Genomic DNA, 21417 nt, shown 5'->3' with positions numbered 1-21417 from the left:
CCGTCTCTCCCATCCCAGTTCGTCCGGCCGATCATCAGCCTCCTCCTCCTCCGGCCGAGAGCGCGCGCGCGCGGAGACAGCATCCCTAGAGCCGCATCCCTCAAACATTCCGACTGATCGACCCTCCTCCTCAAAGTAGGGTGCCTCGATGTCCTCCTCGCCCGCCGCTGGGGTGCGCACCGAGAGGCACACTACTGGCGCAAAGCAACACGCCTTCCTTCGGCGGCAAATGAGGGCGCTCGAGTTGACTCCGACGACCGCCGCCAGGAGAAGCAGCGGGGTGGTGGTGGTGGTAGTGAAAAGCATTTATTGCAGCGAGGCGCCGACTAGAATGCGACGGGAGCAGCAGCACGGGCCTTGTCGGCCGTCTACGGGCGTAACACCCGTCAGTGCGGCCGCTACCGCGTACTGCCCCGTGCGCCGTCTACGGCAATCCAGAAGTCGCCCGTTTGCACGACTCGGTCATGTACCATCACACGGAGAACAAGTGGGCTTCGAGTTCCGATCGCTCGCGAGTTCCTTTCGCAGGAGGCGGGGCAGCGAAATAGCGGCACGGAGACGAGCGTCGAGGAGACGTGCCCGTGAAAGAAGGAAACAAGAGCGAAGGAACAATCACCGCCGCGTTCGTCCAGTCATCTCTGTCGTGTCCGACGCGCGTTAACGCTACGGGCATTGCTTCAAGCTCGAACTAACGATAACTAGGCCGAGAGCAAGTTCCTACGACGTGCGCGCCTGGTAAAAACACGTCTCGCGCATGCAGACGGTGAACGGGTGACCTGCGCACGGCTGGCTAAACGCGGTTCGGAAAGCAGGGGGCCGCGACGAACACGCGTCTTCCCCATGGCACAAATTATCCCCGACAAACAAGAAATATTCAACTAACAACACTTGCCAAATGCCCGTCTGAAGTGGAGACGTATCGTGGCTGCACAAAACTACGTCGCTTCTCGCTCGCCGTAAACCGAGCGCTCCCTAGGAGCATAACATATTCGCAAGATTCATCGACAGCTGCAGACTCCCTTTCTATCTGTTCTTTCTTTTTCTCTCTACTAGTCGACGAATCGCAGGTTTTCATGATAAGCGCAGAGAGCGCGCAAACAGCTGGCGCGTGACCAGCTGTTACAAGTAGAAAGGAGATCACGCGGCGCGGCCAAGCCGTTCAGTCAGACGAGGAGCGGAGGGCCTACGAGCTAAGCGCGGTCAGAGAGCTCTCCCGATTTGAAACCGCAAATCGGAGCCCCGCGCTTCGCGAAACCGGCGCGCTGACAAGGCCGAAACTTTGGAGGTGAGCACTGTCGCGTCATCAAACGGTGAAGTCCGGGCGAAATTCTGTATCGTTTCTTTGTTCAAAGGGGCTACGCATAACGACTGCTATGTTGTCCGCAAACTAAGTCGGAGAACACAGGAACGTCGCACTTTCGAAACAAGTTTTACGGGACCGGAAAAACAACAATTCAAATGGTAACGTCGCCTTCCCTTTCTTTCTTTCTTTTTTGGATAGATAGATTCGACGCCGGACACGCACACACGTGCAAGCGAAAAAAAAATAGAAAAAGGAAGGAAGCAGAACAAACCGAAATTCGTCCACACAAAGAAAATAAGGTCCCTCCGAAGCGCGCCGTCGCCCACTTCTCAGCGGCACACACTCCAATACTGTTGCGCCACGCGCCCGTAAAAACTTGTCGCCTTCCCTCTCAAAGTCGATACGTCTCGAAATACAGCGTCGGCGCAGGTCACGGCGGCGCGACGCGGCGTATCCAGAAAAAAAAAAAAATATGAAAGTGCAAGAAGGACATCGCAGATCATTAGCGAGTTTCGGCAGGCTTCCAGGCGCAACCCTTAGTTGCCGAGACTCACCGGCTCACGGATAACGAAGTTCCAACAAGGGAGTCGGCCAAACCCTTCGCACGCAAAGAGGTTCTCGTCTCGAGAAAAATCAAGCCAGCCGCCGCTTCGCGCAGCTGCCAACCGCGCCGACTTTCGCGTCGTCTGCTCCGCGGCGGCGGCAGCGATCGTCGCGCCACCAGGTAGCACGGAATCGAAATGAAGGAGGCAAGGAGCCACCGACACAGATGTTTGAAACAGGTCCTTAAGAGACTGTCTCAAGGATCACCGATGGCGAAATAAAAGACAAAAAAAGGACGAGAGAGAGGGAGAGAGAGAGGCACGAACTTTCGAACTTCTGGATTTTCCAAAAGGAACACGTTCCTGGCTCCCGCTTTTCGGGACCTTTAGCGATGCCCGACATTTCTTTTTTCTGTTGCTCGCCGATGCCAAACTCAAAACTGTGGGGACGGCGATATGGACGCCGCGAGCAAAACAAACTTGGGCCCTTTCAAATAAACGCTGCAGCCTTTTCTTGCCTCGTAACCTCTCAACAGTCCCCCTGCCTTGTCAGTATGCTCTGCCCTTCGCACCGAAAAATAAACAAGAAGAAATACGCGCGCACAGTAGTCACGACGAAATAGCAAACTGGGTAAAACAAAACGGAAAGACAGTAAGAGAAAGTCAGGAGAAAGATAAAACTAACTCAAGAAGGGGGGGGGGGGGGGGAGGGCTACTTGGCACACGCCGAAGAAGAAGGAGACCACGGGGAAAAAAACGGGGGCAGGCGCAGGCACCGACGCCGGTCCGAACCTCGACAACACGCCCCCGCCGCACCAGGCGAAGTACGCGCACAAGCGATAGCAGAACTGACCCCGGCCGGCAAAGCGAAGAGCGGGCCTGCTCTACGCTACAGTCGAAGGCGCGCAGCGACAGCGGATGCGCACGCGCAGTCACCGCCGTCGGGATGGGATACTTTTTTTTTCCACCAGCCGGCGAAGAAAAAAAAAAAAAGAGAATATTGGAAGGAGGACAAAGTCGGTGGAGCGACCGAGGGAGAGAGAGTGAGAGAGCTGCCGTTGTGAGCGCGCGGTGATATAGGCCTCTCTGCCTGGGGAAATTATCCGACACTCTAGAGTTTCCGCTCCCGCATGGCGCCAGGGCGCGCGCGGTTTGGGATTTGATCGGCCGCCCACGCGCGGCCTTGGCTTTTTATTTTGTTCTTTAATGGCCTTCTCTCGATGTTGTCCCACGTATCAAAAAGGGGCACGCGGTTAGAGGAGAGCGGGGACGAGAGGATTTCCAATTTAAAAGCGAAGGACGAGAACACCACGGGCCGAAGCAACAACGTCCGGCAAGGACGTCGATGCCGCCCTGCCTGACAAAGCACGCAGTCACCGCAGTCTCTTATATTGATCTCTTTGATGTCTTTTGTTTGTTCCTCTGTTAAAAGCCGGATAAGAGACTTTCAATTTAACGCCGCTAGCCGAACCAATAACACGCAAGGCCTGTGGACGAAACACGCGTAATCGGACAATCGTGTGTTCTCAGCTGTGGACTGAAGTTCGATCGTGCGGCCGCTTGAATTGAATTGGCACAGAGTGTCTCTCTCTCTCTCTCTCTCACACACACATACACACACACACACACACACACACACACACACACACACACACACACACACACACACACACACACACACACACACACACACACACACACACTCGTGCACGCTCCGTGTCTCTCCACTACTTGTAGCGCGGAACAACGAAATCCGCGCGCTACCGTCATAGTGGGCGTTCCTGCTTGAACTCCATGCTTCGTTCTCTTCGTTCCAGAAGGAGACTCCGCGGTGACAAACACTTCACACCGTGCACCTAAGTCATGCAGTGAAGCACGCTTGCGGTTACCGGTTAGACCCGTATGATCGTACCCAGGTCCGCCTCTGTGGCTCAATAGACCTTTTCGTAATTGTAAACCTAGCTCCCCTGCAAGGAATTTGTCCAAATAATGGCAGCGCAGCCATTTTTGCAAGAAGCATGTACGAGTAGTTTTTGTTCGTTTTATTATACAGAAAATGTAGACTCGGCTCTCGTGATGAAACCATGCGCAAGAGATGGCAAATCAATTCTGCAGAAGCCCGCAAGGTATAGGAAAGTTCCTGAAGAAAGGAAAACCTCATCCACCCGACTGCAGCACGAAGCTACAAAGAAAACACATGCGGATTTCCGAGAACGAATGCTTCGTAGTTGAAGAAAAAATTATGGCTCTCCCGTACTCAAGAGTATACGTAAGCATGAAATGGCTACCGGCAAAGCATATTGGTTGGAGATAATGCTAACCACAATCTTAAAATGGGTGTAGTGCATGTTCGCATCGGCACACCTCACCACACCCCACCGCCCCACGCCATACTGTCCACTGGTCCACATGGACGCAACAGTTTCCTGTCACGGACAGAACCTCATTGCCAGTCTCGTCTCGGTCAAACAGCCATCGGCGGCGCGCCGGACGTGCCGCTGACGTCACAGTCCGCTGGCGTTGAAAAGAGCGCAGACAACTCTGTCTCAGCGCCAAAAGATGACATCCAAGTGTATAGTGCAGCCTATATCTGCCTTTTGAACGTCGCCTATTGGTAATGATAAATAAAAACTTCAGCGTACTAGAAGTTACAGCTTGAGTGATATTGTGAACAAACACTTGGAGAACTCTGAAGCAATAGTTTTTGTAACTTCCTCGGGAAGTAACTAGTGTATGCAATGCGGTTTTGACTGGTTGCAAGGATGTTCTCGTTGGAGTACCCGGATAATGGCTCTGGCTTTTGGCTCAAGGTCACTTGAAGGCCACCGACAACTGGAGCGAAAAGCATTTCATGCTTAAAATTCGTCCTGGTCCGGGGGTCAAACCCGGGAGCAACGCCTCTTCGGCGCGGTTTCATCTCCTGTCGGAGCAAGCAAATAAATAATGCCAAGTTGTTGGCCGTTCGTGTACGTATTAACACCTACAGAATATCATTTACGATGACGTAGGCTGCAGCAATTGTGGCGCTGGCCATCTTGTGACGCCCAGTTTAACGGGAGCGCATAGAACCATAAAACGGCAATTACAAGTGACATTCAACTATTTAACTACAGCTGGAAGGTCCGTGTAAGATATACACTGATGTAAAAGAAAATGAACCACAGCTACCTTTATGACGATCATGTCGCTGCTAACGTGTCGACGCTAACTTGCAAGCAGTGCACAGCCACTCACTACACTATTATATACACTGCAGTGGTTCACGATTGTATATAGCTTTGTATTAAGCGCGAAGCAGTGATGGCAATAGCTGGCACATTACCATGCGTAGTATTATTAGCACCAATTCATACCAAAATAATGTATTTCATTAATGGCTATAGTGGTCCATTTGGGGAAGCGGCCGGCAAGGGTAAGAGATAAGGATTAACTATATTGGGACACTACGAAAGCTTACTACGCGAACCCGGGCAGCGAACTCAGTGTTAACGTTAGGCCATGGCCGGAACAAGCCCTCTAAATGGCGTCACCATCTAGAACTGGTGGGTCTCTTTCAAGACTCTCACACGAGGTCATGCACACTTCGGGCTTAAACACGCTTCGCACTATTTCACGCGCAGCTGTCGGTGGCACAAGGCATTTGCGCGCAAACAATCTGCTTTGTGGGGCTGCGGCCTTTGTATTTTATTTATTTTCATTATTATCTTCCTATTCCCGTACGCCTTTGGCGTCTTGCTGCTGACATCGCTTAACTTTTTACGGCTCGGCCCCGCTGTAGCTACGAAATCGTGCCGCGAACACTGCCTAATGAGACAATGTTGCTGCCAGTGTTCGCGCTTCGATGGTGGCGCAGCTGGTCGGAACGTCTATTTTTGGCTCGATACGAGCTGAAGTACCTTTGGTTCATTATTGTTTTTTTTATTTCATCATCGGCCCACTGATATAATGATTACAATAGCCAGGAAGCTGCGGCAATGCCGCGAATGCCCAGCTGGAAAGTCCTTTTGGGAACTGTTGCAAAATAAAAAAAAATAATAAGGGAGCTAGAACCACCTCCGATGCCATCATGCCTCTGACGGCATGCCTATATACGCTTGCATACAGGCGGTATATACACAGCCATTCACTGCACTTAACTACGCTGCATTGGTTCACGGTTCTTTCAATAAAAAAAAAAAAAAAATGTTCGACTAAGGTGAAAGTTCATTCAATCCGTAAATACGCACGGGGCTATCGCCGGCGCGGGAGATTTCGTGATTGTTCGTCGAACCGGGGAGCTCATTCAAGTCACGTTCCGTCAAGCGGTATTACACGCAACAGAATACACTGAAGCGGAAAGCCACACGGATTGTGCTTCGCGGTCGATTTCAGGCGCGGCGTAAGAAACAGCGCTATACAGTAAAACGCGCACACTAATACGCCCCGTCAGGCGGCTCGAGCGTGCTTGAATCAATCGAGAACATAAACTCAGCGCGAGTCGACTGGCTTTCTCTTCAAGCACGCTCGATTGCGACCGCGCCCTCAAACCCACTTCGCGCTCACTATACATGTCCCATCTGAAAATTTGAATGGAGATTGACGTCGACGAGCACCAAAGCTGCCCGTGTGACGGGGTGCCCGTTTCATACGAAGTGACAGACAGTGAAGCCAGAGAGAGAGCATATCGGGGAAGTTAATTGCAGGAGGACACGTTGTTGGGCAAATTGGTGCTTGCTTAAAGACAAAGAGAGGCTGTGACGTGCGTCTATGCGTCTCTCTGTGGTTGTGTCCTTGCGCTACATGGCGTCATTAGGAAAGTTAACTATTTTGTTTAATTAAAATATATAAGTATTCTAGTAAACGGAAATAAAAGTGGACGAAAAGATAACTTGGCGCAGGTGGGGCCAGTGTTGCCATATGAGCGATTGTGTCACCAGATTTAGCGGCTTATTGGTGTGTGCGGTGACAACTATTTCTCTTTAGCGAACAGCGACTTTTCTTTAGCGATGTGGCAGGACAACTGGTGACATTTGAGCGACTTCGAAGCTCATAAAAGTTGCTTCGAAAACGACTTTCCAGAACGCGCTTTATTTTTCAAAAGCTAGAAAAGGGCCACCAAAATTGGCTGTATGGCACGTGGGCTCTGTGACCATGCTGAAGCCAAAGGTGGTCTGCGGTCACGGAGCCCATACCCTGCAGTTAATTGCGTCGAGGCAGACAGGCTTTAAACTGTGCTCACAAAATGCACATTCCTTTCTTGTTTAATTGTCCAGAAAACCGATTAGGAACGATTTTAAAGCTGCGGGTGTTGCAGTTTCATAAACGCGGGCACCGAACCCGCAGACCCCGTATTATGCGCGCGGTGCTATCACCAATTAAGCTATAACGCGAAGCCATCCCTCCGGCCACATTAAGATATTTCTTACGATTGTTCTTACGATATCCGGCATTTCTGTACGACATTAGCCATGGGAGCGCTAGCCCCAGCGCCACAACACTTTCATAACCCGATTATTAAGGCGAAACCCTTAAGTGGCTCATACCCCCGATGGCATTGAAAAAAAAAAAAAAAAAAAACGCGCCGTCCGGTCCAGTGGTACCAAAAAAAAAAAAAAAAATCAGCAGCAGCAATGGCTCATACCCTCGTAAGCAAGCAAAACGTGCAGTAGCTCATAACCCCGTAAGGCTGAGGCTATACAAGCAATCAGCGAAGTGAAGCGAACAGTGCATACGTTCAGTGGAATCACCCACACCACATATAGAAAAGCATATCTTTCAATCCCCTGCTGAGAGGATGCAACGTGAAGTCGAAGAGAAACGTCGTTGGCGCGAGTCTAACCCCGCTATATACGACTGCGCGAAGCCGCACCTAAGGGTCGAAAACGCGCCGAAGAAGCCGAACTGCGAAAGCAGCAACGCGACGACGCGAGACGGCGCATTACCAAGTGCACAGCAGGCTTTCGCCTTCACCTAATACAGGTGTGTAACACGCTGGAGAACTTTTTCTACATTTCAGTGAAGCATAACAATTGACTTTCCCTGTGCTTTCCCTGGCTTCACTGTCTGTCAATTCGTACAGATAGCTGGTGATATTCGAAGCGCCTCGCATCGCGTGCTTTCGGCTGCAGATTAAAAAAAAAAAAAAGGTAAAACGATTGCCTCTGAAAAAAAGGTCGACCTCGTATCGATTTCTGCCCACGCGCACAAAAGAATATAACGGAAAAACACGAATGATCAACCGACTACCCCCCCCCCCCCCCGCGAGCGTACGACGTTGCGCAATAAACCCTTTTCTGTGTGCCGAAGCTCCAGTGTTTGCGAGACACGACCCAATTCTTCGCCGCTCTCTTTGGAGCATATATGTGTGTGTATATATACGGCCGAGCTGCCAGAAAATGCCAGCAGCGCCCACGCCAGTTCCACGCGAGACCGGGCTGTATATATACGCGTTACGAACTCCACCCCGTGGCCCTTTCTGTCTTTTTTTTTCTTTTCCTTCGCCTGCCTGCTTCTTAGACCTTTTCCTATCGCTTGCCTCCGCGCATCCGCCGCATCGACGGCACCCGCCTTGGGGGGATACAAAAAAAAAAAAAAAAAAGAAAGAAAAGAAAAGAAAAGAAGAAAAGAACCCGATAGCGTTCAGTGTTCCCAGGAAAACATTACGGCTACATAGCTGCTGTTAGCTGCACCGCTTCGAGCTTCGAGGGTTCGCGTTCCGAATGCAGGCACCAAATCACGAACGCGCTGCGACAACATATATTATACGGGGAGGGATAGTCTTTTTCGCAAGGAGGTCGACGCGTATCTGAAAACGAAATGATGCGGACGCATTCATAGGCCATTTCCGAGAACGTCAAGGCCGCTTACACGTTTGAGAAAGGAAACAGCGGGCGCGCCTTCGCCGACCTCGCCTTTTTTTCTTTTATACCGAACCCTACTCTGCTGTACGCGCCTTTGGTGGCGCGTGCGCTCAAAGTGTCGGCCGAATCTGGAAGGGCCGCGTCCGTGTCGCTACTAAGACGTGTGCGAGAGAGTTTTGAAAGAGCGCCGAGATAAAGCCGACGTAATGCTGCGCCCGCGGTGTTACAGCTTACGTCACGTGTCAGCACACAAGACTCGGCCGAGCGCACGAAACTCACGCCATACTGCCGAGAGCTGACGCCGAGTAAACGACAACCAAACAACACTTAATGAAAAAAAAAGAATGTGGCCGTTTTGGAGCCGCGGCCTGAAAACTTCTTCAGGGGAGCGAGATTCAGCAGAGGTGGTGGTGGTGAAAAACTTTTATTGATGAGAAGGCCAAAAGTAAAAACAAATTAAAAAATTAAAAAGCAGCGTTGTGGGCGGCCTTCAGGCTGCCGGTTCAGCAGAGGCGCCGCGGCGTTTCTCAAAAGCGATTCCTCGCCGCGTTCTTGCCGCGTGCTGAGACGCGCGCTGCGAATATTGCGCAGGCGACGCACGTAGAGGCTTGGGAAGGGGAGATGGGGGTTCCGTGGAGCGATTGGACATTTCCCGCCGTCCTTTGAATTATGGCTCTGTTACAATACTTGATGCAGATGGCTAATTAGACAGCTACGCTGACAGCCGCCATTTTAACGCCTCGTTCCGATTCGGACGAAGCCGGCAAAAAGATACGCCTTCGCGAAGACAGCATCGAAGAAAAAAAAAAAAAGAACGATGCGTGCTATTTTGTATTCCAAAGCAGATGGCGGCTGAGCAACATCCTTGGATATTTGGCGGGAAGATCGCCTGCGCACAAGCGAACGTAATCAGGCTTTCTCGTGCGCCTTATGTGTAAGCTACGTCGTGTTTTAAATGCGTAAGCATTCCTATGCCTAACCAATTGACCCTTTCAGATCGACACCACTTTACCCATTGATTGAAAACTTGCTTTCGCCACATCTCTTGCATTTCCAGAATCATAGAAAGTGTACAGCTGCAGAAAAGATTAAGAATTTTCAATTGTTTAGAGAGTTTTGTGAAGTTTACAGAATTTCGACTCCATGCGAAAACTCACCACAAGAACATCAAATATGAGAACATGAACTATTTCTTGTTTTTGAAAGCTTGAAAACCACTTACCCAGTCACTTGAAAATTATGCCCGGTGAATGACATTGTGAAAAACAATGAAAGAAGTCATCCCACTACGTAGAACATACTGACACAGAGTAAAAAACACCCAGCCGTATACCTTCCGACTCATTTGGCTAAAACATTCCGCACGTTATTCAAAATTTCAGCACAATTTCAGTAATAAGTGTTTCAAGATGTATGCAACACACTTCAAATATTACTTTCATCAATGCTTTTGTTGTTGATATACTATCTTGCTGTACACAATTGTATAGACAGCGTCTGATAGGGCTAACGATGAGACCTGTCCGTCCGTCACCTAAGACGATCGCTTTCAAGACGGGGCCCACAGTAGCGGGCAAATTGACCTTCGCGCTGCATCTCGCTTCAACGCGAACTAAGCCGCGAGAACACAGCTATCAGCACTGGGCGGACTCTGTCCCCATCGCAGATCGCTTTGAAGAAAGGCACGCGCGACCGCGCCATACGCAGCCACCGCAGTAGTACGGTTTATCACCGTTGATAATGGTTCGACGCAGATGGAAAAGGCGCTAAAGAGCAATAACGGCTTATAGTGATCGGAACGTCATCAGCGAACCGGTCACATCTCCAAGTTGGATTCCAATTGACAACGTGAAGGTAGAGAGCCGAGCCAACTATACCCTTGGTGTGAATTAAGGCGAAGTGAATTAAGGCACAATTAGTTAGGATCAGGTTGATTAAGGCACTTGAACCCACGAATTTTGGTGGGAGTCGAACCCACTTGGCGATATATGGGCGAACTGGCCGGAATATCTCCAAGTTTGATTCCTTCGCAGCCTGTAAATCATCGCGAAACCTTTAAGCGGGATTCAAGATTGTATACCCACACACTCAGCTCTATATCGCGGCTGGGTGCCACGAGCCAGCGCTAAGAGAGAAGCATGCGAATGGGACGTGCGCCGAAAAAGAGGAGGTGGAAACGGTGGACGGAGGCTTCATGAAGCATCCAAGCAACCTAGTCCAGCTGTCCCGTCTTGCCGACGCTGTGCACATCTTCGGGTATATCATTTCGTGACAATACGCATGCGCAATACAGATCGCCCTAAATTCTTCCGAGCGCGCGCGCATCCGCGGTCCAGAGAATTTTGATTACAAACCAAAAAAAAAAAAAAAAAACACGTTTACGAAACGGCCATGCAGGGGTAAAAGAAAACAGAAAAAGACGTTCAGCAGTCATCGCGCAAAGCTAAAAGAAGTGTGGTGCCTTGTACAGCAGCAAACCCATATCCGCGCTCGCTTCGCAAAACGGCATATCATTAGAAAAGGACACGCCGTATAATGACATACAGCGACCGGGATTCTAATTCCAGTCCAATCTTTCGTCTTGAAGCAGACTGACCTTTTTATCGAGAGCTCGTGACCCTATTTTCTGGCGCTTTCCGCGATACTGCTGCTGCAGGGATGACCTTTCCTTCTCGCGTCGGCAAAGATGTGTGCCTAACAACGCGCGCGGCTCACACACAAACACGTGCACGCAAACACACACATGGAGGGCAAAAAACGTACCCTACGCTATATACTCCAGTTAGTACATACAAACACGAAGTAGCATAGACTGAAATATTATGCCTCGGGTCGTAAAGAGCGACAAACATTGCTGCGTCGTAAAGAGCGAAATCGTGTGTCTTATACGGCAAGGGGCGTTCGCGCAGAAGAGAAGAAAAAACACAAGAATATAGACGTCAATTTGGTCCCTCGCGGGCCCAATATAAGAGCCTAAAATAGCAGCGTAGAGGAGCGACTTGTCATCTGTACCAGCGCATAGCACGACGAGAAATATATGCGAGGTATACACAGCCGTATATGCGTGTTTACAGAGCTGCGCCCGCCGCGTAGGCGGCAACAACCCGAACGAACTGTCTGGGCTTATATGTGGGCACCTTTTGAAGCGTGCTAGCTCTCATCCGCTATATTCCTCAGCGTTGATTAATTTATTTGCTTTTCTTCCGACGCAGTTCGTATACTCTTCATACTCATACTCTTCACTGGGAGAGCGTGCGAGCCGTCTTCGAGAACATTCAGATACCACCGCGCTCGAACGCGGCGGCAAGGAACTCCGGCAGGTGCCACCGACGCAGCCGTACATACGTGGGGAGCCTACACGAAAGCGCTGTTTTAGGGTGGTGACAACACCAAAATTTTGAGCGCTGTTCACCGCCAGATTTGGTGAGTAGCCATTTTGGTTCCCAATCTCGTTAGAAGTCGCAGCGCATTCCTGCTTTCTCTTTTTTTCTTTTTTGCGCGCTTTGATGCACCCATGTTGGCACGCCATCTATTAAATTTCTTTAAGTGTAGTTTTATAGCAATGCGCACACGAAACCTGCATGCATCTTTAATATACTGATTGCATTTTCCTTTAATTTTATCACATCAAACATTTATTTTTCTATTGTACGTCGTGCGACACGTACAGAGCAAGTTATAAGGTGCTCGTGGTAGTATTATCTCACACCAAGAATGTGAACTGCATTAAGCATTGCCGTTGCTTTCCACGTGTACGCAATATATACAGGGTATTTTTCGAAGTGTGCTGTAATAAAGACTGCTTACTAGCCTGTTTAACTGAAACGTAGACGTGCCGTGTACTGCGCTCAGACACGCCATATATGTATGTCCCTGGCTGCTGAGGCAAAAGTTCTTTTTTTTTTTAAATTTAGTTTCACGTCACCAAGGGCTGCGGGAAACGTGGTCTGTCGTCTGGTCTTTCGCCATATTGTGTCCCACATCTGATAATCTGTCGCAAAGGTTAACCCGTCAATTTAGCTGGCGGTGGCAAGTACCCGTCCTGTCACCACTCTAAAACAGCGCTTCCATGTAGGCTCCCTATATATACAAACTCCTAGTTGACCCTCCAATGTGGAGTCGCGACGAAGCGCAAAGTGAGACAAAAATTTCGGATCACTGGCTGAAAAAAAAAAATAAATAAAAGGAAACACGCGCATTCGAGTGAGGTATAGGCAAAACAACCTTTATTCCTTATTAATTAGTGCATATATCAAAGCGAAAAATTCGGGACCCGGGCTGTTCATTGATTCGCCGACGCCGTCGCACGCCGGCCTTCATCGCTGCACGAACACGGTTGTGAAACTCCCCTTCGAAAAAAGAAAAAAGAAAACTTCCCGGCGCGTCGTGGTGAGAGAGGGAGAGAGAGAGAGAAAAAACGTTTATTGTTGCTCCTATTTGTTCGGGCCTTGAATCCTTACTCTTCCTCTTGTATGAGAGTTCAGGATGAATTCGACCAAGGGTTTCCAAACCAAGGGTTTCCAGGCTATGCTGTCAACAGGCGGGGGATAGCACGTCCACCGCAACACCGGCACCCCACAGCCGGTTGATCTTGATCTAACCTCGCGACCCGGGCTGTTTCCGCGGCGCACCGACAGCGTCGACCTCGGCGACTTGGCTTTGTGAATTACGAGCGCGTCGCAAGGAACAATCGGTGGGACCCGACAGTGACACTAGCCAAATGTCCAGCATTGGCGAGCGTCGGCACGGCCTGCAGAAAGACGTGACCTAGTTTGTCCGCCTCGGTCACGTTGGTGTCAACTCGGCGGCAAAGGGCGATAACGCCAAGGATGTCTGTGCGACACGTATACGACTCCTCGGGAGACTCGAGCGCGACGGGAGAGATCTTCCGAAGCGGCGTGCTGGCGCGGCCAATCCGTTTACCAAATTGGCCACGAAGCTTCTGAGTGCATAGATCTCTGATGGTGCAGCTCTGTTTCGCGAGTGCCAAAACCAGACGCGCGCTGTCTCGCTGAGGCAGAAAGCGACGCTGGATACCAACATGCTGTACGTTGATATCCCCAACGTTCTTAAGTTCCTTCTAAAAAAGGTTGGGTGTCCCCGCCTGTTGACATGGTGGAACTTGCAAGGACACGTCCGCTGAGACGTTCCGCCTTGCGTGTACGTGCCCTGCACCTCTACCACAAAATGTCACGGGAACTGAAAATGTATTTGTAAACTAGCTACGGCGTGTCGCAGCACGGCCAAGATGGCGGAAAGACAATCTTTACAATCCGCGTTTTCTTCCCCCCCCCCCCCCCCCCGGTGGTCAACGTCTCCTTTGTCACATTTATCGCAGTCTCGTGAAAGTGTTGTCTCTGTGTTGCGCTGGGTAGTCTATTCCCAAAGAGAGTGCTTGTTATTAGCGTGTATTCCACATTTCGAGCACTTGGGTGCAACCTCGAAGTCGACAGAAATAGCTTTCTGTTAGGAACGCATCCGTTTGTGTTTTCCTTATAGTTACTGCTTGGAGCTCTGGTTAGTATATTCTAGATAGACGCACCTTCACGACTCTATACAACATCTATAAACCGCAACCTGCTCAGCAGCAGCAGATGATCCAACCTTGTTAATCCTTCCACTGGTGCGTCCTTTTCAAAGCAGGCGTTTGCACACGACACGCAACTGCACGCAGTTAGCCCTTGGTGGGCGAATCGTTTATCCAGTTGTCTAACGGCTGCATTTAGGCCTATTTTCTCCGAACTTGGCTAAGAGTGTACACGGGACAATTATTTCTGCCCCCCTTTTTTAAATTTTTTTCTTCGGTCGGTGTTTGCCTGCACACCAGACATGTTGGAAACGTGGATCGCCTGTAAGCACAGGTCCCAGCAAAGGATATATAATCGCAAAAAATAAAGAAGATGCCACGCGAACCTTTCCCAACTGCACGCAACCTGTTGTGGACCCGCCGCGAAAAAGCTCGCGCGCTATACGGTAAGTCGCAGAAAACGGCACAAAGAAACTGCGTCCTCCGTGACAACCACGCGCTAAGTAAGCCGCAAAAGCCGTTACGTCTTATATAGTGCGCGTTTTTCAGATCACGCCTTAATGCAGTTACTACGACGTACGAACGACTGGCCTCGTCGCTCGCTTTAGCTCAGCCAGGAAGAGATCCCGCACCACGAAGAGTGTGCTCGATAAGCGGGCAGGCAGCCTGCAGAATCGCCGCGAGTCCTCGAGCCTTCACTGGCTTTCGCTAGCCGATTGGGACATTTACCTGTTGTTGATGCTACTCCTTGAAGCGCTATCCTGCAATTACAGAACACCATCTACCCCTTCCCAGTAGATAAGGCCAAACGGTGATCCGCGCCTCTTGCCCAATAGCGCATTTATTAAATTAAACATTCAACCCTCCGTCCAATTTGTCTTGGGACGGTTCGCATAATCCTGCGCGCGCGCGCGCGCGCGTGCGAGAGAGAAATCTTATGCATTCAATTCCACAAGAAAAAAAGGTACGCCAGAGAAAATTCCCCGTATCTCCGTACCATAAGCCTCGTACGCAATCTCCCTGGCGGCTTCCCCGCAACGCCTACGAGCTGCCAGAGAAGCGAACATGCGGATTTTCGGGCTTTACGGGGAAGTTCGCTCGCCCTGTCGAGTCCCTTATTCAACGCGGGGTGCCGACCCTGCTTGACATTTGAGTTTAATTCGACTGGATTACGCGTTGCACCGCCAAAAGCGCGGGCCCGCGCCCTCTCCTCGGCACTTTATGCTTACTATTGTTGAAGGCACTTTGCGTTTACAGAGCTTTCTGGTACTCCCCTCTTTTGCAGCAGCAAGAGGACAATATAACGAAGACAACTGGGAGGGGTTCTCGCGGGCACGTGAAGTGTACATCGTTGCCAGGGTGACCAGTTCTGCGTATTTATGTAATGGGATGTAAGCTCCGCTCTCTCTACTTTCTTTTTCTTTTCTTTCTTATTCCCGAATCCGCTTGTAATACCAAATATCTTCAGCACAGAAAAAAAAAAAACATTCCTACGTCGATGCATACCTGGTACACTATCCCAAAGCAGCAGCGCTGATGAAGTTATCGTGTGGCATAGAAATCAAGTCAACTTATTTCCAACAACCTATTGTACGTACTTCAAGAGAAATTCTGTATGAACAGCTCGTGAGAGTCAAGTTCGTTAGTGAGATCTGAACATATAAGGACAGAATAATCTAAACATGCGTGCATACTTTTTTGTAAGCAGGCTACAACGCAATGATATAAATTTCAAGGTAGACAAAAATACACGCTATTCATACACAGCTGAAAATTAATCCACGCACACACTACGCGATAACTATTCAGATGTGAACATAACGTGCACAGTATGCCAATAAATATATTCCAAAATATACTGAAGTGACGATGGCGACATCTTTATATGCTCGACAAAAACAAAAAGAAAGCAATATGGTTATAATAATTGTTTCTAACATGCTCTTCCCTTTAGCTCTGGATGAAGGTGGCTATCAGCACAAGCAGCCCCCTTTCCGAAAAGAAAGAAAAAACAGCAATACGAATGAAAATATAATTCGCGAAAGACCAACTCGAAATAACAACGAAGGTTATTCACCGCCACTGTTTCAGTGTGATGTAGCAGAGCAATCAATGACAGCGATCAATTAATACCAGACCGCCGTCTTTCTCCGTGTCTTTTATTCCCACAATCTCCAAAAACGGGCGCAGAAATACAACGCCCAAAGCACAATTTTACTTCCTCGAATAAATTCCCTGAAGGAATTTTTTTTTCCTTGAATATTCCTTTTTTATGGCCAACTTGCATAGGCAAGCCCCCCCCCCCTATTCCGCCGCTAGTCGCCGATAAGAAACTTTTCTTGAGTGGTCCATGCCACTTGTCGGTTCAAATTCATCCCGGCACATCGGCATCGTCGCACGCGTTATTGTTATTGTTCTTTCACGCTCGGAAAAAAAAAAAAAAAAAAACATAATGCAGCACGTATTGAGCAACAGAAAATCTGTATCGACAAGTTTTTCATGTTGCGCTGTACGATTTTCTAATTGACACGTTTCATCTAAATATAATATTTAATAAGTTGATGAACTAATTTAGACTAATTACGTAATTAGGCCAAATGCAAAAAAGAATAGTGCGAGGTATCTCCAAGCGACGGCAAAACAACATTACCTTGGTTCTGTCCAGCTACGTGGCATTTGCATATTTTTAAATCTTGGCGCGTGATAGTTGGGGGACACCCTGTATAGTGACTCAGCAAACGTTCTCGAAACTTGCCGAGTTCAGTCTCTGGCTCTTTTAGAATACATTTTAGTCCATCTTTACTCGTACGGAACTATAGGCCGGAGCAGACACCGTCCAAACCCTGAACAGGTGCGGGAACATCGAGGCTGCAGCGCCGGCACCCTCATTTCGCTTTGGCGTTGCCTCTGGCTTACCGACCCTCTTCTACGTATGGCAACAGTGGCTTTTCTTGGCACTGTAGAAGGGTAATTTACTAATGCAGCTGTCTTTTTTTTCCTTAGTCTCCCTCCAAGGAAAAAGGTCGTACGCCTCGCCTAACCTTCGTAAGGAATTAACCTTCCAACCTTCGTAAACCTTTCATTGATCACAATGTAGCCAAATAGAGTAACCGCGCATGGGACAATACAAACGGAATGAATAAAATGGGACGAAGCGCTAGCTGTCCGATTATTATTTCTTTCGTTTGTCCAGCCCCTCGCACTGTTGCTGCATTTAGCCACAACGTACACTGACCAGTCTAAGTTACATACGGCCCTCTTTTTGCCCTTGACCATACGCGTGTACATAGATGAAGCGCGCGCGATTCAGCGTCGACCAGGTATACGATTTCATTGGACCGTTTCGGTGCAGGAATATGACCTAAACTATCAGCCGCACGCACGATGGCAGACGGTTGAAGCCGAACCGACCGAAAACGCTAACGCCTTCTCGCACGCTATAGACTAGTACACCGCGTGCAAGCCGCGCTGTATCGAGACGCCATACGCTGCAATACAAGCATCGACAGAGATCCTCCGACGAAGGGATATATATCCCCCTCGTCGAAAAGTTGGCTCCAGGGGAGTTATTCTGTAAGAGTGCACCTAAGTGGACATGTCCATTTCGTCTGCTGCTGAAGTGCTGGTTGGCTGCGGCACCTGGTTGCTGCGGACGCGCACCGCAGCCAGCCAATCAGAACTGCCATCAGCAGACGAAACAGCCAATCAGCAGACGAAATGGACATGTCCACTATAGGTGGACTCTTACAGAATAACTCCCCTGGTGGTGACGGTTCATTGTTCGGCCGCCATTGAAACGCTACACTGCAAAGCTAGGCGCGAAAGCGCCGAGGGTGGTGCCGGCCGGAAATCAATTGTCAACGCTTAACCCAACCTCGATAATGAGCCGCATGATATAAAGAAACGCGCACTGGTCTGTGGGCGCGCTCGAAGTTGCGAACAAAAAGCGAAAGCCGCGAGCGAACTGCAGAAAAATTTGCAGGTACAATAGCAGTAAAAGAGAGCGAAAAAGAAAACACGCACGTACTTTATGTTACAAAAAGAAATTGAGAAAAATGAAAAGAAATAAACATTAATCGAAACCGTATATTTGAAGTCACTGCTCGATCGAGGTAAGAGTTAATGTAAATTATAATCGCCAGTATTGAAATTGTATTCCAAACTCATTTTTTGAAAGGAAGGTAAAGCTTATTCAGAACAACGAAAAAAAGAAAAGGAACTAGAGCCATAAATAGGGCACCACCAGCATTGACCAAAACACCGGCCCTCCGCGGGGAACGATGGCAACAACTTTTCCGGATGGGCTTCCGGTTTCAGAAACGATAGTTACGCATCTAAATAAGTGTGCCATTTCGGGTCACAAGAGAAGTCTACGGAGCCCTGCCGCTTTCACTCCCCTCTCCAAACCATTAAAGAAGGAGACGAAAAAAAAAAGCAAACAGCCATCTGGCGTAAAAGAAAAGGACGGGCCAAACAACCGCTAGTATCAAAGTAGAACTGGTCATCAGTTGCGCGTTTAATGACGGTTGCGCGTTTAATGACCGACTGCCAGACATCGACTTTCTATTCCGGTGCTCTTTACGGTCAATCGCCTTCGATTGACAAAGTCGGGAAACCTACTTGCATTCCATTATCCACATACACATACTAGGTTTCGATCTTGCCACGAGTACTTGCGACGCTTAACTTTTTTTTTTTTTGTAAGCCATTGTTCATTGATTCCCACCTGCGCTGACCATGCAGCAAAGTTCGCTGAGCTACCTTCCTCGCTCCCATCAAACAGAAGTTTTGGTGGGAATCGGGACAATGAGGTATACTGATTATGGGGGTAAGGCTACATGAAGGCAAAACTGGGGCAATTTTTACGGCACGCTGTGAAAAGGCGCTGCGAATCACGCCCAAGCTTTCTGTGCGTGACGGGATACATGTTAGGGAAAGTCTAGCAACACTGGTTGGACGTCGACTCCCTGCACGGGCTGTACCTTTTATAGGCTGGCCCCGGGAAATCAGGAAGGAAGGTTAAGTATTGACTTAATCACCAATATTGACACACCAGTAAAGGGCAGAATTATACCACAGGTAGCCTGGAAAAGACGCACAAAGGATAAGAATGGAGAAGGCGAATTTTTTTACATAAACAAGCAGGGTGATCGCAAGCAGGAAAAGATGGCTGGAAATTCAAACGTAGCTGAATGACGAAGCGATCAGCGTGTGCGCCTTGACCGAAACGCATCTACGAGATTTGGAGCAGTTTTGTATGGGAAGGACGCAACAGAATTACTGGGCCAAGGAAAGGCCGAGGCCTAGAGGCACGCTAATTAGGCAAGGTCTGAAGTGGTAAAGGGTGAAAAAAGACACGTAAGAAGCATTTACAGATTAGGGACACATGGCAACGCAAAACGACGTGGCTAGGAGTAGCTTTCCTATGGACAGGTAATGATAGCAGAGATAAAAATAAGAAATTGATTTATTACATTTGAAGCGGTATTAATGAGTTCAAGAAATCGGGCCATGTGATATCACTGGGAGATATGAACGCGCGAATGGATGATTTAGACGGATACACTGATTACAGCGGTTCTCTAGTGATGGATCTGTGTGATGAACAGAACCTATATTATATCAGTTAACAGGGATAATAAGTGTAATGGATAGGTAACGTGGCAATGCGGAAATAGGCAATCATGTATAAACTAAGCCTTAGTATCAGAAATGGTAGACGAACAACCAGACCAAATTATAATAGACGAACACGGAAAAAGTAACCTGGCTGGCTATCACAGACGTTTAAAGCACCCAGCAACAGCAAAGTAGCCTGAGAGATAAAAATTTAGCATAGAAAGCTTTTATTGGAAAAAAAGCAGAAAATGTCCCGAATAACACGGCAGCAAGGTCCGATGAAATCCCAATAGAGCTAATCATAAACGTCGGTCTAAAGAGAAAGGCACTGCTAACTAATGCCTAGAGCAAGTGATTAGAACGAAAAAAATTCCGGTTGGATGGCGTGAAAACAAGATTAACCTCATCTACAAAGGCAAATGTGATAAGGATAGGGCGAGCTCGTACAGGCCAGTTCCAGTAACGTCGGTGATACATAAAACGGCAATGCAAGCCATAAAACTGAAAATGTCGAAGTGGGTGGAGACAAATGATGTACTGAGGGAACCGCAGAATGGGTTCAAGCCAGGCAGACGCTTATAGGACAATATGTTCATACTAACTCAGTGCATAGATATTTCAGTAGCTCAGATTAGACTTTTATCGATAGCATTTCTAGATGTTAAAGGAGCCTGTGACAAGGTAGACAGGGAACTGTTATGGGATATTCTTAAGGACGAAGGCACAGAGGACGATTTAGTGGAGCTGCTGAGGGAGATATGTAGAGACAACCGAGTACAAGTTGTATGGGAAGGTCGAAAAGGCAATGAAGTGGTGGGAATCCGCCAAGGACTGCAGCAAGGATGTCCTCTGTCTCCATTGTTGTTCACGCTTTATGTTAAGGACATAGAAAGACGACTGGAAAGCAGTGAATTGGGGCTTGATTTATCCTACATGCGCAGTGGACAAATGGTGCAACAGAAGCTCCCTGGACTGGTGTACGCGGACGGCATAGTGCTACTAGCGGACAATAAAATATTTACAGACACTTGTAAATTTCTGTGGCAACGCAGCGACAAATCTAGGCCTCAAGTTTGGCACAGAGAAATCGGGAATTGCGATCTTTAATGAAGACACGAGTAATTACGTGGTGTCAATTCAACAGCAAGTCACACCCATAGTCAAGCAATATAAATGCCTCGGAGTATACACAAACGAAGGAAAAACTTACCCAAGAACCCACCAAAAGAGAACCTGAAAATTAAGGGGAAACGGAATGCTGCAATAACGAAACACAGAGCACCGTGGGGCTACAAGAAGTATGAGGTCGTGCGTGGAATCTGGAAAGGAGTAATAGTGAAAGCGCTAACGTTCGCAAGTGCCATTCTGTGCTTCAAATCTGACATCTTGTCGGGGTTGGAAGTTAACCAAAGATCGGTAGGCCGGCTGGCTTTGGGAGCTCACGGTAAAACCACGCATGAGGCAGTGCAGGACGGCATGTGTTGGGCCTTTTCTCAAGTCAGAGACGCACATAGCAAAATTAGTTTTCATGAAATACTCAGGGGCATGGATCAAAATAAACGGGAGGCTAGAGTGCACAAGTACTAT

The 21417-nt window shown here is 48.7% G+C and overlaps 1 protein-coding gene across 4 annotated transcripts in view; it reads right to left on the bottom strand.

Annotated features, from left to right (window-relative positions):
• Nucleotides 1-21417, bottom strand: part of Orp8 (Oxysterol-binding protein-related protein 8) — a 137504-nt gene that overhangs the window by 61904 nt on the left and 54183 nt on the right. For 2 of the 4 annotated variants that reach the window (XM_050184743.2, XM_050184745.2), the window contains exon 1: nucleotides 1858-2142. The exons of the other annotated variants lie outside the window; for them this stretch is intronic. The gene's annotated coding sequence lies outside the window, so the exon portion shown is untranslated. Of the gene's footprint in view, nucleotides 1-1857; nucleotides 2143-21417 lie in introns of those variants that run through there. 4 annotated transcript variants of the gene reach the window in all.

Source organism: Dermacentor andersoni, chromosome 4 (assembly GCF_023375885.2).
Source record: "Dermacentor andersoni chromosome 4, qqDerAnde1_hic_scaffold, whole genome shotgun sequence".
NCBI lineage: Eukaryota > Metazoa > Arthropoda > Arachnida > Ixodida > Ixodidae > Dermacentor > Dermacentor andersoni.
Note: the sequence above shows the minus strand (reverse complement) of the source record. Positions and strands in the feature narration are given on the sequence as shown.